At 42.0% G+C, this 14888-nt stretch overlaps 1 long non-coding RNA gene across 1 annotated transcript; it reads right to left on the reverse strand.

The window, feature by feature from the left end:
* LOC140608769 (uncharacterized) lies at positions 1-6562 on the reverse strand. The gene is made up of 3 exons (XR_012010748.1): positions 6298-6562; positions 1835-1921; positions 1-813 (listed from the first exon to the last, which is right to left on the reverse strand). It is a non-coding gene; the product is annotated as an uncharacterized lncRNA (long non-coding RNA).
* Positions 6563-14888: the final 8326 nt, after the last annotated feature.

A 14888-nucleotide genomic window follows, 5' to 3' on the forward strand; every position in this document is an offset into this window, starting at 1 on the left:
TTCTCTTCTTTGTTTTTTTTTTTTTTTTGCTCTCTCTCCTCATTTCTCCAGGCAGCACTGCCCGCCCTGTGTGTCCCCTCCTCTCCTCTCCGGAGCTTCTGTGTCTCCTGCAGCCCTCTCTCTTCCTGTCTCACAGTAGGGGCTGAGTGACCCCTGCTTCCTGAATGTGGTAAGAGAGCACACCAAAGGAGTGAAGGTTGATGGGTGCATTTCCTTGTGGCTTCCACAACTTGATGGCTTAAAACAATACAGATTTATTCTCTTATAGTTGGGGAGACCAAAAGGCTGAAATCAAATTGTTGGCAGGGTGCACTACCTCTGAGGGTTCTAGGGGAAATCCCTTTCCTGCCTCTTCTTTTGGTGGCTTCTGGTGTTCCTTGGGTTGCAGCTGCATCCAGTCTCTGCTTCCCTCTTCCTGTGGCCCTCTCCTCCTTTTCTGGTGTCCTCCTCCTCTGTGTGTCTCAATGACACTATTGGATTCAGGGCCCACCTGGATTCTCTAGGACCATCTCATCTTAAGATTCTTAACTTCCGAGTCTGCAAAGACCCATTTTCCAAATAAGGTCTTATTCATAGATCCTAAGAGTTAGGACATACCCTTTGTAGGCGCCACATTCAACCCATGATGGTTGAGGTCCCAGCCTCCAGACAACATTCAGTTCTTCCATTCTTACTCATTCAGTAACGCCAACACTTACTGGTGGTGAACTATTACTTAGCCTTACACTAGAACAGAATAAATGAGAAATAAATGCAGTTCATGGGTCCTATATTTAGGGAATTGATGGACTGATTGGAGATTCACAATAAATCCTTAAAAAAAAAAGAAAAGAAAAGAAAAAAGAAAAACCAATCTCACAAAAAATCCAACATAATTCAAGACAGTTAAAGAATGCAGTAGTTCAGTAATGTCACATAAAAATATAATTAAAAGTCCTGGTTAGAGATACAGGACTAGCATATCTCATGGCGAAAGAACAATTAAAACAATATCATGATAGAAAAATGGACACAGGAAATGAACAGAGAGTTCACATAAAAATATATTAATTAAATATCCCAAAAGATACTAAACTTACTCATAAGAAGAGAAATGCAAACTGAAATTACTTTGCTATTAATGTCATTTCTTATGTAATTTGTAGGTAAAACCCAAAAGTTAGACAATAGCCTCTTGGTGAGGCTACAGAGAAATGATCAGTTCATACATTGCTGTTGAGTGTAAATTGGTACAACCTTTACAGTGGCAATTGGACATCTATAAAACTTTTATATTAAAAAATTGTGCAGGGCAGCCCGGGTGGCTCAGTGGTTTAGCGCCGCCTTTGGTCCAGGGCCTGATCCTGGAGACCCGGGATCGAGTCCCATGTCAGGCTCCCTGCATGGAGCCTGCTTCTCCCTCTGCCTGTGTCTCTGCCTCTCTCTCTCTCTCTCTCCCTGTGTCTCTCATGAATAAATAAATAAAATCTTTAAAAAAATAAAAATAAAAAATAAAAAAATTGTACAATGCATATTCTTTGATTTAGCATGCCTATTTCCAGGATTTTATTTTACAGAAAAATCTATATAGGTGTGAAATGATCTGTTTGAACACAGATCCTCTAGCACATTGTCATAAAGAGCAAAATATTGGAAATAAACCACAGATTTTGCTATTAGGAAGCTGGAGAATATGACTGTCACTGTAGGGACAGAGCTCAGTCCTGAGGAAGTCCTCATGGGGGGTCCTAGGAGTCAAGTCCCCCCTTTGAGGCACTTGTCCATCATTTTTCTCAAATAGCAAACATATTCCAGCCCAGTGAGTGTTTCTCTGCAGCCCTGCTTTCTTCCTGACCTCGGTTTCTATAGTAGTCTCCAGCATCTCATGCAGCAGCCTGGATATGCAGGGCCTGGATTCATCACAGCCAAATAAAGCTATTCCCTTGGGATGAAACAAAACAAAACAAAACAAAACAACAAAAACCTGATAAACACTCAGCTTGTACCCTTCAGAGGAAATACAGGCGTATATATATGCACACACACATACACAATACACATACATTCACATACACCCTTATTCTAAAGTGCAGCCCATTAAACATCAATTTATTAGGAAAAGCCCATAGCAATGTATCTGTGTTTCCAGACTCAATACCTCCTTCCTGAGTAGAAAAAAATAAAGGATTCAACTTCAGAAGACTCTAATCTCTACTCTCTTACATACTACTCATTAAGCCTTGAGCAATCACTTGCTTTCTTTGCAATTCCATTTCTCTTCAACAAATTGGGGGACAGAAGAAATACCTCCCATATCAGTAAGCTTTTGCTGCCTAACAAACCAAGGCTGAATTTAGTAGCTTACAACACTGACAACTAATTTGTGCCCAGTTTTGCAGGTCACTGCTTTGGACTGGGCTCAGCTGGGTGGTTCTGGGCTCATCTAGCTCCCTCCTGCATTTGCAGTCAGTGCCCAGGTTCCTGGTGGTGATCTGGTCTCAGGTAGCCTTAGGGAGACAGTTTATCTCTGCTTCACGTCATGTATTTCCTCCAACTGGCTATCCCAGACTTATTTCAAGTAGGCAGCAGGTCCCAAAAGAGAGTTATTCTCACAAGGACCCTGGAGGCCTTGTCTTGGTGCTATGGACTGAACCGTGTTCCCCTAAATTCATATGTTGAAGTCCTAAATCCCCAGTGCAGCTATATTTGGAGATAGGAACTATAAAGAAGCAATAAAGGTTAAATGAGGTCATGAAGGAAGGGCCTTAATCTGATAGGACTGCCGTCCTTCTAGGAAGAGGCGAAGACACCAAAGATCTCCCTATCTTCATAGGACCACAGAGGAAACGCCATATGGGGATACAGTGTGGAGGCAGCTAGGAAGTAAAATCTTCCCAGAAGCCAACTCTGATGGCACTTGATCCTGGACTTCAGTTATTTTTGTTTTATTTTTTTGTGATCAGTTATTCAGAAGTGTAAGAAAACAAATTTCTGTTGTTTGAACCACCCAGTCCAATGTATTTTGTTATGACAGTCTGAGCAGACTAACACGCTTAGAGTTGGTGGCATGTCACTCCTACCATACTCTATTGGCCAAAGCGCGACACTAGGAATGAGCCCAAAGACAAAAGGCTAGGAAGTGGACTCCATATCCTGATGGGAGGAGCTGCAAAGTCACATATCAGAGGGGCAAGGATATAGGTATAATAATCTCAACCATCTGCCACACACCATTCTTGTATGGATCACATGAAATTATGGATATGAAAGTGCTTCCTCAGTCATGAAGCCCTGTATAAATGCTAACTATCCTCAGCATCTTGTCCTGCTTGGCAGTAGTTGTGACTGTTTCTTAAGTACAAGGTGACGTGGTTAGGTAGATATGTCTGAGTAGTACTTTTTCCTGGGGAGTTAGTAAAAGTCATTGCCTAATGAAGGAGTCCTATAATTCTTAAAACTAACCAGAGAAGTAGCCATGGTTTGGGAAAGCAAGACAGCATTTTCATAGCTTGAAAAGCCTGGAAACAAATATTTGAATGAGTATCCCAATCAATGAGTTCAGGAACAGGAAGTTTGATGGCTGGATGTATAGTAGAAAGGAAGGATGCAAATCAGGTTGGCCTCAGTGAATTTAGCCAGGCTCATTATCTCCCCGAGAGCCCAAGAGGAAAAGGTGGCTGTTGAGTCAGAGAGGTACGTGCTGGGGTGGGCAGGTCTGTGCTGTAGCATCAGACTCTCTTCCCACTGCAATCCACTCAGTTGCTCCTGAGACTGCATCTGCATTCATGAGCCCTCCTTCATGATAGATTGACTGCCAAAGGAAGAGCACATCATCAACTCCCTAGTCATCCCTTGTCCTTGCACAGAACTACAAGCAGCAATCCAACTGACAGTTGTGATAACGCTAATTCTGTCGAGGTCGATGGTCTGGCTGATTGGTGTTTCTGCTCGAACTGAGAAAAGGTTAAACCATACAAGACAGCACATCTCAGGATTTGTGTGTCGGTGACAGTAGACATGGTGCTCTGTTGTGGGGTGGAGGCATACTGGCTCCCAGGAAGTGAATCTGTGTATCTTGAGAAGTCAAAGGGGTTGAGATCTCACAGAAGACCCCTCCAGCCCCAACAAGGGCTGCTTCAGACTCTGACCTCTCTGGAGCTCTGCACACTTGAGGACTTAAAAGGCAGAATGTCACATCTGCTGGTGGCATCTCCTATATATTGGCTGAGATATGCAGTGATGTTAGTCTAGAAGCAAAGGGAGGGGGGGTCAGTCAATCAGGATTGTGAGCATATTTAACGCCTTCAGTTTACTCACAATTCCTGACATGTAATTAATTCATCAAAATATCCTGGATGAAAAAAAAAAACAAAAACAAAATATCCTGGATGACTCCTCAATGATCCAACACCAGTCTCTGAACTATCATTGTTTGTATTACACTGTATTGCACTGAGGCTATAAATACGTATACATTAAGATCCTATTTCTTTCTGCATCTGCAGTTTAGTTTATTGTTTGGTACCTAAGAGGCATATTGAATAAATAAAAGAATGAATGATCTCAATAAATATTTATGGAGGTAATTAATTATTGAAAGGGCACAACCAGGGCAGCCTGGGTGGCTCAGTGGTTTAGCGCTGTCTTCAGCCCAGGGCCTGATCCTGGAGTCCCGGGATCGAGTCCCACATTGGGCTCCCTGCATGGAGCCTGCTTCTACCTCGGCCTGTGTCTCTATCCCTCTCTCTCTCTGTGTGCCTCTGATGAATAAATAAATAAATTTTTCAAAAAAAAAAAAAAAGAAAAAGAAAAAAAGAAAGGGCACAACCAGGGCTTACATTTATGAAGTATGTGAAGCACTAAAAACATCTGTGTCTTTTTCGTTTTTTTTTTTTTTTGTCTCAAGGCCTATACAGGAGTTTGCATGTAGGATGTAGACAATAAATAGTTATTGATTGGTGCAGAAGTTCGAGATCCCCTCAATTAAATATTACATTGCAAAAATAAGACAGCTAAGTGCCCTCAGAATTAGAAGGTGCATTGGGTAAAATCCAACCTTCCCTTCCTGAAAAGCCATAGCTCTGGGCCCTTGTAGACTGGAAAGAACTGTCTTCCTCCCTCCCTGGTGCCTGTGGTTTCAGCTACACCAGGATTAGAGGTGACCACACCCATATTCTTATCATGATCAACTGGGGGACGTCAGGTAGCTCCTTTCAAGACCCTTATGCCTGTTGGGACCCTCATGAGGCTCTTTCTCCTGTTCTGTGGCTGTTTCTGGCTCCTTCCCCCGACCCCATCTCAGTCTCTCCATCTAATTCCTGAGAATTGGCCTCAATGTAAAAGAAACTTAGAATACATTCAAGGGTGCAGGTACGAATAGCTCCTTTAATCAAAACACACCTTTCTGCAAACTCAGACAGAGATTTACTGCCAGGGATGGTCAGCCGAGGCTCAGGGGTGTTGAAAACCTCCAGGGAACCACCAGTGAGCTACCTGAGGCCTGCTCCAAATTCCCAGCATAGTCATCTGTGCAAAAATTGTCCCAGGTGTTCTCTTCCCACCCCCCACCATATTTACACAAAGGGGATAGCTTGAGTAAACCCTGTGGCTCATGAGGATGAAGCTGCTTCCTCATCTTTCACTAGGCTCCTAGATCAGAAGTGCAGGGAGAATGGTCACTCCCCAGGCTTTAGGGATTTTTTTGTTCACAAAGTGGTGTCCCCACAGGCACCCTAGTCATGCCTCTGCATTCCTGAAACTCACCATTGCATCTCACCAAACTAATTGCCTCTTCATTTTCTGATTTTTCCTTTCTCCTTGGGGGTCTGGCAATACTGTAAATGCTTTCACTAAATAATCCCAGGTTTAGAGTACATAAAGATTATATAAAGATTAGAGTACATAAAGTATATAAAGATTGTGACACAGAATCCTCATCTCAGGGCCTAAAGGTTTTCTAGGGGTTCTCTCTTATTCCCCATCTCCCAGCCCCTCCCCCATGCCCATCTGTCCTTGAATTTTTGGAATAAGGACATAAGCACAATTTTCTAGAACACAGACTTCTTGGGATTCCCTTATGGAATTCCACATCCCTTGGGAATGTGGAGAGTCTCCACATTCCAGACAGTTTCTAAGGAAGACCACTGCAATAATGCCTCCAGGCCATCTCAACCCACCACTCAGCAGTAAGAATACATCAGTCCATACGACTGAGGCTTTCCTCTGAGCTGTGCAGCTTATCTGTCAGAGATGTACTTTATGTGGACTTAGTTCATGCAAAAACACCACAAAGTGGCATTGTCACTTCCACATACTCACAAGGAAAGCAGCCAGAGAGGGACGATAACCCCACTGGAGTTCTGTTTGGTGTGGCTGCTCAAGCAGCAGAAGTGGCCTCTGAAGCACTGGAAGTCTGCAAAGAAAAAGCTGATCTAAGGGGGTTCATCAAGCTTGTGGGTCCTTGAACAACCTGACCCCCAGAAGGGTTCCCAGCAGCTGGGAGACCATGATCCAGGACCTGATGATAGAAGAGAGATTGTTGCTCAAAGAAGGGGACCAGACCTGCTTCAGAGGGTTGGACGGACAGAGAGCACTGGCCAAGGGAGGGTGGGGGGCTCCATCCTGCAGGGCAGGCGCTTTAAGGCACTTTTAATGGTTTCAGATTTTATTCTGAGGCTATTGTCTCATCAGAGAGCATTAAACAGAGGAAGCGTTGGTTTAGCTTTCCATTTGGAAACATTTTGAATCTTTTTAAAAAGCCTTCAACTTTTTAAAAAGTTCCATTCCAGGGTGAGTTGGGGAACAGAGCACAGTGGGGCAGGAGTGGAGACAGATGGCCGGTGAGTAGGCTGCTGGGCTGGGCCCCGCACGAGAAATGGGTGTTTGCCTTCACTCTGTGGTAGGAGAGATGGAGAGAGATGTTCAGATTGGAGAAAGTTTATTAGAAACACAGAACAGACTGATGAATTTGGTGAACAAAGAATGACTTCCAGTTTTCTGGCTTGAGTGACTGGAAGGAGGAAATTCTGGATAGGCTGGGTGACAGGTGCTCACAGGAGACTCGCAGGCAGGAGAAATGTGTCAACAGGGTTCAGTGCTGCACAGAGGCTTTTTATGGTTTGGTCTCCAAAAGGACAACATAATGATCACACAATAGTCATTGTAGGCTGGTGTTCACCTCTCCTTCCTCATCAGCCCTCACACTGCTGGGGGAAAAAATTAAAAATAAAGCTTTATTGGGATCCCTGGGTGGCGCAGCAGTTTGGCGCCTGCCTTTGGCCCAGGGCGCGATCCTGGAGACCCGGGATCGAATTCCACGTCGGGCTTCCGGTGCATGGAGCCTGCTTCTCCCTCTGCCTGTGTCTCTGCCTCTCTCTCTCTCTGTGTGTGTGTGACTATCATAAATAAATAAAAAAATAAAAAAAAATAAAGCTTTATCTCAGGGTTCTACATACATTTACAAACTTCTACATATAATAGATGCTTTAAAAAATGAGTAGAAGAAAATACACTCAGAGGGGCTTAGGCTGGGTAGTGGGGTAATGAGAAGTTTTTACTTAGCATTTTCTAAAGGATTGGTGATGATATGTATTAATAGGTATTAATAGCATGGTAAGAAAAATAATCAGCAAAATGAAAATAATCACTTTGAAGACTGCAACAAAAAGACTCTGGTTGTATCCTGAGAACCGATTTTCCTTTTAGATCAGCAAGGCCATTATAGCTGTGACTTCTCCTTCCTAACATGGAAATGGTTCTAAAGATGATGCTGTTTCAGATGATCAGATGTCAGAGTGAGCTCACGTGAGCCATCCCAGATTTATAAAATTATAGGAAAGGCTTTGAACTTCTAAGCTGCTTCAAGATCTTCTTCAAAGTTACATGGGGCTTGGGATGAGCACATTTTACCTTCCCACTTCCCCCCTCTGCACAAATATTGCTTAAATAGAATTGAATTTTGATTATAATAATAATGGTTAATATTTACTAAGAGTTTACCACATGTGGAGTACAGTTTTGTCTACTTTCCATGCTTTTGCAAGGAACCAGTGAATTGGATATAATTATTGTTATTTTTTTAAAAGATTGTATTTATTTATTCATGAGAGACAGAAAGAGAGAGGCAGAGACACAGGCAGAGGGAGGCAGAGGGAGAAGCAGGCTCCCCAAAGGGAATATGATGCAGGACTTGATCCCAGGACCCGGGATCACACCCTGAGCTGAAGGCAGACACTCAACCACTGAGCCACCCAGGTGTCCCTGGATACAATTATTTTTAAAGATGAAAAATTAAAGCTTTGATAAACTGTCCAACAGATTAAGACAAATACTGGATGACCTCACTTATACTGGAATCTAAAAAAAAATCAAATTCATAGAAATGGAAAACAGATTGGTGGTTTCTAGAGGTGGGGGAAATGGGTGAAGGTGGTCAAAAAGTACAAACTTCTATGTATAAGATTAATTGGTAGGGATCCCTGGGTGGCGCAGCGGTTTAGCGCCTGCCTTTGGCCCAGGGCGCGATCCTGGAGACCCGGGATCAAATCCCACGTCGGGCTCCCGGTGCATGGAACCTGCTTCTCCCTCTGCCTGTGTCTCTGCCTCTCTCTCTCATTCTGTGTGACTATCATAAATAAATTAAAAAAAAAAAAAGACTAATTGGCTCTGAGGATATAATGTACAGCAGGGTGACTATCGTTGACAGCACTATCTTGTGATATTTGAAAGTTGCTAAGAGAGTAGATCTGTAACAATGTGAGGTGGTGAATGTTATCTAAAGGTACTGTGGTCATCATTTCACAACATATAAATATATCAAATTGTGTACTCCTTAAACTAATACATTGTTATGTGTCAATTAGGTCTCAATAAAAGTGGGGGAAAACAAAAACAAAAGCAAAACCCCAACTCCCCCCAATAAAACAAAATAAAAAACAAAAAGTGAAGCATAGATAGATTGTGTAATTCATAGTTTCCCAGATAGATTCCCAGAATCTAAGTCTAACCCATCTGACTTCAGAGCCTACTGTCCTAACGACTATACCGATGTGCTTCTACAAGATATTGGATTTAAATTCTCATTAGCTCAACAGTGAGTCCTATGAGCTGGGCATGGTGCTGGACACAGAAGAGCCAGCAGGATTCAGAGTTCTTCCCTGAAATAGCTTACCATCTGGTGATGGAGGAAGGGACAGTACTGTCTGTGGGATAGGATTCTGTGTGGCCCACTGAAGGAACCCAGACAGGGTGGGGGGACCTAATTCTATCCGGGAGCTCTTACTGGAGCATCCAATATCATAGTTAAAACTGAAAGGAAGAGTAGGAGCTATATTATGATTTGTTTTGTATAAAAGGAGGAGAGTTCAAGTAGCTAGAAGAGCTGATACAGGTAGATCTGATCACAGCACCGCCCCCCCCCACTCCCCCGCTCCCCGCCCCGCTCAGCAAGTAAGTCAATGGTGAGGGGCACCATGTTGATTGCAATGCTTCTTTGGAATTTGTTGCAGGTATTAGAGATCTGATTTTTTTTTAAAAGATTGTATTTATTTATTTATTTATTTGAGAGAGAAAGAGCATGAGAGAGAGATCACAAGCAGGAGGGAGGGGTAGAGGGAAAAGCAGACTCTCCATCGAGCAGGAAGCCTGACACAGGGTTCAATCCCAGGACCCCGGATCATGACCTGAGCCGAAGGCAGATACTTACTGGACTGAGCTACCCAGGTGCCCTGGTCTAATCTGTATTTTAAATATAAAGGTAGACACCACATCTTTTATATACACATTACTATAATAGAATTTTGGAACTTGCAGTATCTGAACTTCTCATTTTTATAAGTAAAAAAAAATGAAAGCCCAGAAGAGGCAAGTGATTTGCCTGAGATCACACAACTACTGATTAGAGAACTGGGTCTTAGAACCTGGGTTTCCTGTCAAGCAGGCCAATCTATCCTTTACTGGATCCTATCACCTTTTGGGCATAGTTCCATTTATTCATGGACCCACAAGCTGCCATGTAAAACTGTGTAGGTTGTTTAGTGCACAAGAGTACCTGCTATGGGAATGTGTCAGGGCCGAAGTCCACCCAGAGGAAGGAGTAACTTTTTCTCACTTTGCAAAAGCACTTTATGGCAAGCACCTGCCCTCTTGAAACTAATGTAGCCAACCTACAGAAACCTAAATTTCTTCCCACACTGTATTAACGCAGTGATATTTCCTGTATTTTTATCCATGGAGTTCAAATAATTTAGTGATTTGTGCTTTAGTGCTCACTGGCACCTAGTAGCAGTTCTAGAAGGTATATTTCCAGCAAGTTCTGCTGGTGTGCACCACAGCGACTTCTCTGCCAATCAGTGGTTCATAGCCTTACTTTTTCCATTAAGGTTGGGTGAGGGGGAGAAAGGGGATTTGGAAGGAAGAGCAATCTATCTCAGCTCCAGGGTGGTGGCTGCCCCTTATCTTTATTTATTCCTGTGTTTTGGGGGGATTCTTTTTACTTCTTTTTTTTTTTCTTTTTACTTCCTACTGGCCAATCTCTCGTTATTTCTTATTAGCCATCCCTGTTATGGGTAATAATTCTTTATATTAAATGCTTCCTGTTCAAATTACTCTGTGTTTTCTCTCTCCTGATCAGACTCTGACTGATTAATAACACTCAGATTATTTCTCTACCAGGAAGACATAAGATAACTTCTTTAGAGGAGAAAAGATTATGGTCCTGTCAAGAGCTACATGCTAGCTGCACAGGCTACCTGCAAGGTCCATGTCCTAGTAGGTTATCCAGGACTTCATGCAGGGCAATGAAGAATAAGTATGGCCCCTCAAGCTTCCCTGAGCTCCCTGACTAAAGAGACAGGGAGACACATGATCACATCCACATAATATGGTCAGTGGTGCTGAGCAACATGGGCTTGGCGGTATCACTTATAGATGTTCCCAATAGCTGTGTTTTGGGGGAAGGAGACTCTTGAAGCTTGAAGGTATATTGAGGCTTTGCCAGGCAGGTGGTGAGCAAAGGATATGCCAAGCAGAGGTAACAGGACAAACTTAAATATTTGACTCTAACATGAGTAATGAGCCTCAATGTTCCTGTAGAACAGAATCACCCCAACTGTTGGGGCAGATAATGTCATGGTTTTGGTAGCACCACACCATAAGGTGGTAGGTAGCCTTTTCATGGTTTATAATTCTCCTCCTTGGCTCCCACCTGACCATCAGTACTGAACAGGTGGTGCCTTTGTGTTTTATAGTAAACAGTGAGTATGTGAACTACTTTTACAACAGTTGCTCAAAATAGAATACTCAAGAGAGTTTTAAAGCTGGAATATAGACTCCATCCCATCATTTTACAGTATAATAAACTGACATCAGATTGTCAAAGACTCAAGAACAAGTCAGAGAGCCAACTATGTTCAACTGTCTTGGAGGGGCACCTGGGTGGCTCAATCAGTTAAGCATCTGCCTTCGGCTCAGGTCATGATCTCAGGGTCCTGGGATCGAGTCCCACATCAGGCTCCTTGCTCAACAGGGAGTGTGCTTCTGCTCCTCTGTCTCTCTCTCTGTGTGCTCTCTCTCTCTCTCAAATATATAAGTAAAATCTTAAAAAAAGAAAAAAACATCTTGGAAAACTGCGGGAACTTTTTGCTGCCATCCTTGTAGGGTATGAATCAGCAGTTGTTGACTGGAACTAGAAAGAAATTAATAGCCCAGGGTATTGTAACTCAAGGAAAATCCCTTCATAAAAGGTATGAGGAGGTCCAAGATGGGCCCCATAGTCCCCACTCAACAGACAGGTCAATTGGTGGCTCCTCTCATGGATAGGGACCTTTAGCTTCTTTAACATGATGCTCTCTAGTTTTAGGGCCAGACATTTCTGTCTCACGGGTAACAATCCTGTTACACATCTCAGATCAAGACACTTCCTCATGGATCTTTTTTATTGCATGAGGTTTTTCAACAACTCTGACAGGATAATTACCAGTCCATGATGTGTCACTCGTAGTGCAATTCAGTCTGGAAGTATGGCTGAATTTCTTGGTTTGAACATGTGGAAGGATCGCTTATGTCCTCTTACTTATCATGGATTATAGCTGTTTCCATTCCTATACAAATGGTCAGCTGTCCTCTGCTAGGGAAGGCCTGTGTTGTTTCCTTACATCCTATCTCCGTGATAATCTTCTCTCATCATGAACGCTCTTCTTCCCATAATCCAAATCTGTAGGGCCATCTTTGGACAAAGTGGTTGTCAACATGCTGTGCCTGCAGGAGACCAGGGAAGACCCCTGTGCCTCCTGGCACCCCTTCTTCTATGACTCAACTGAGTGAAAATGGATGTGCAATGGCTCCAAGGCAAAGTGGGTATGGGGTGGGCGACTACAGAGAAAAGATGAGAGGAACAATGCCTAATGGACAGCCTGCTTCTCAATGACAAAGTTTGCCCGGGGCTGCATGCTTGTTTCAGTCTAAGGTGCTTGTATGTTGACACTGAAACGGTATAAAATATCTCTCGTCCCACTTTCTACTCGCCATGGAGATAAACTTGAGCTTATCCCAAGAAAGAATCTCCTACATTTCTGTAAATTATAATGAAAGGCTCCATAAACCAAATAGATTTTTAAAAGATCAGTTTCCCTTTACTGTATTTATCAGGCCAGCTTTCTGTGTGTTAGTTTCTAGTCTGGTTGGCATGACTCAGCTAGGAAAAAAGTAATATTCTCTGTTTTCCTCATAAAAGGATCCTGTGATCACTGGATACTATTTCTACTATCGCGCTCTTCTTCTTATTCTTTTCTTTTTTTTAAAAAAATTTATATTTTTATTCATGAGAGACACAGAAAGAGAGGCAGAGACATAGGCAGAGGGAAAATCAGGCTCCTCACAGGGACCCTGATGTGGGACTTGATCCTAGGACTCCAGAGTCAAGACCTGAGCCGAAGGCAGACACTCAATCACTGAATCACCCAGGTGCCCCTATTTCCTCCTTTCTGATTCACTTTTTATTTGAATTTTTTTTCTGCTCACTTTTTATTATTTATTTATTTGAAGGCACCAACATTTTCTTCTGAACATCTTGAGAGAACTATTTCTGACAAAGCTTTAGCCAGTGCTACTGTTCACGAGGTTTATTAGTTCCTTTCAAAATATGCGGCAAAATCAGGCTTGCTGAATTCACATTATGCTTCAAGGCACATTATACTTCCCAGTGTTATACTAAAGCAGAATGTCCTAACTACATCCACAAAACTCTTGAAATGCAAGTCAGAATGGGATGAATGATGGAAGTATGAACACAAAGGGATGTTCAAATGACCCTGTGATAGGAATCACTGCTCGGCAAGGAGAGTCCAGAAGCGAAAACTACCCTGTAGGTATAATTATCATGGTTATGAAAGCATTTAGCAAACACACAACTAGATTTTTATCTCTTTCCTCCCCCCATATCATTTGGAACCATGGTATTAAAATTTCTCTAATGGTTTCCAAACGTGTGGGTGAAATTTCATTTGTAAGATGGTGTAAAGAAAGCAAAAGCCTCTAATCTAATTAACTCCAAGTTTAATTTAACACTTTCCCTCAATTTACTATAAATTATCTTGAGGTTTAAAAAAATTTAAATCTGTATACATGTTACAAGAATGTAATTAATCATCTGTAAAGCATATAAATCCCAGCAAGACACTTTGTCAAATTATCTCATCTTACCTATGATCTTTTCATCCCACCAATTTTGCTTGGTTTCTGATTTCACTGAGTTGGGATTAAATCAGTGCATCCCTCCCACTGCATAATTAGGACTGCTTTAAAACTCTGTAATTACAAACCTCAACTGCGGATTGTGTGTTGCACTCACCGTCATAACTGCCATTAGCATGGTTTTCAATTCTTTCAGAACAGTGAGGTAAAGATGTCATGTGAATAAGTTCCACTGTTATATATCTGCTATGGGTTATCTGCAGCAATTATAGATTTGGATGGGATCCCAAACAAGATACAGAACCTGAGAAAATGCCAATGTTTCATGAATCAAAAGGAATTTTTAAGAAAAAAAAAGTTTTTTTTAAAACAATAAAACCATGAATGAAAGAGTTACTGTAAAAATTTAAAAGTATGCAATTGCAGGTTTAACTTTATAAATGAGCACGGTCCTAATTTATTGGTCCTCCTGGAAGGGGAAAAGTATTTTCGATAGTTATTGACCCTAATTTTGATTATTTTCTACAAAGTGGAATGCTTTATTGTGTTTCAAAGCTTTATTTGGCAGCTTTTGCTTGCTTTGCTCCCAGCCTGCTCTTCCCTCCTTACCGTGAACTTCCCCAGCACATTCTCCTCTCCCTCATCTTCATCAGAGCCTCGAGATGGGAGGCCCACTTAAAACCGGTATGAAGTCTTCCTCGGCCAGGAGGCTCACACTGATGAGACTTTGGTCACATATTCCCAGTTCGAAATACACAACAAAAAAGTTTTTTTCATGATGAAAAAAACTCATAGATCTTTCTCTTTTAACGTAAAGTGTTTGTAATCCTCATACAAACAATTTCGTTTGGAATAAGCCTTTGGTATGTGGAAATTCATGTATCAAATGGTAAATTCTATTATTGTGCTGGTACCCAAACTTGATTGACTAATTTAAGTCCCTTTTAGCTATTTTCAGCAAGTTTGGTTTTGTTCAATCTCTTTAGCCAATGAATGTTTCTCTGTTTTATAAATTGCTACCCTGAGAGAAACAAAAACCTGCCTCTTTCTATATAACACATTCAGAAGCTCCAATTAAGTTCTTGCTTGTAATTATCTAAACTATATATACATGTACACTTTGACCACTACAATTTCCTTGCTATGTGTTTCTGGATGATCATAAATGAATGGAATTGTGGTGGGAATGATCCCAGTGGCCCTTAACTACAATAACTCCC

Source organism: Canis lupus, chromosome 18 (assembly GCF_048164855.1).
Source record: "Canis lupus baileyi chromosome 18, mCanLup2.hap1, whole genome shotgun sequence".
Taxonomy (NCBI): Eukaryota; Metazoa; Chordata; class Mammalia; order Carnivora; family Canidae; genus Canis; species Canis lupus.